This window comes from Phalaenopsis equestris, unplaced genomic scaffold (assembly GCF_001263595.1).
Source record: "Phalaenopsis equestris unplaced genomic scaffold, ASM126359v1 Scaffold000094, whole genome shotgun sequence".
Lineage (NCBI taxonomy): Eukaryota > Viridiplantae > Streptophyta > Magnoliopsida > Asparagales > Orchidaceae > Phalaenopsis > Phalaenopsis equestris.
In genome coordinates this window covers 2,687,133-2,688,397 of record NW_018164536.1, presented here as the reverse complement: position 1 = coordinate 2,688,397, position 1,265 = coordinate 2,687,133, and positions in this window count along the sequence as shown.

The window sequence follows — 1,265 nt, the reverse complement described above, 5'->3', positions numbered from 1 at the left end:
CATGATGTGTGCTTTATTATTTGTGGTATTCAATATTTACATGTTGATAGTTTTATATTTATATGCATAGCTCTTAAATCTTCTCAACATCAAATATATCACCATTGTTAATTTTATAAGAGTTAAATTCATATTTTCATGTATAGAGGTTTAACACCAGTACTATTAATGTAAATATTAAATTTTAGGTGCTAGATATGTAAGTACATAAGAATTGTGTTATTTGTGTAAATTTTTTTTATTTTTGGCTTTTTAAATGTAATAAAACTATTTGCTATGATGGCTGCTTATTTTGGTCCCAACATAAAAATGACTTCTGTGTGCTGCATTTATTTTAGAATAGTTTAGTGAAGGCAAGTGGCCTCTAGAAAACATGTACAACATTGTGTTGTATGATATGAAAATATTCAAGTCTTTCAGAGGAATTATTCTATTGGATTGCGTTACATTATGTAATGTTATATTGTACAAAAAGTTGTGGTGGTTATTATTAATATTAATATATTTTTTTTTTGAAAAAGTCAGATAGCGGTTAGAAAACTGTAACAACATCTAGTCAGGATTGGTGGGAAAAACATAGTTTTCAGCAGCTGTTTTTTGAAAAAGCTGCTAAAATACAGTTTATCCTAACGGATAAAATTGCGGTGGCCGAACTGTTGCCCCAAACAGACCCTAAGTCTTACATACATATGCAAGACGATTATAAAGTGGATGTAAATACTACATTCATCAAAATTATATTAGTAGAGTTGTTGATAAGGCCATTATATTAAATTTAAATTGTTAAGTTTGATAGGTGGCCGATGCGAATTACAAATATATATATTTTAAAAACTGTGATGATAATTACAAATATATTAGTTGCAAAAAATGTATTTTCATTGCTAAAATTTTTAGGAAATATTTGTGTAGGTCAGCTACTGAAATAAAGTAATTTTATTATGTTAAATTTTTAATCTAAACAAAATAAAGAGAGAATTAAAACAAAAAAAAATAATAATAAGTCACATAAAATAAATGAAATAATTCAAAAGATTATTCTTATTAAATTTAAATAAAATATTAAAAAGTGATTTTTATAAAAAAAAATATGTACCCTTCTAGACTGCAATCATTATCCATAATTCCCAACCAAACTAATAATCAGTTGAGGAATGAATTAAAGAAGACAGCTTGCCGCTGGGCAACCACCAACCAGCAAATAAGGGAATGCCCAACAGTCATTTATTTTTTTTGTCAAATAAGCAATTATTATTCATCATATA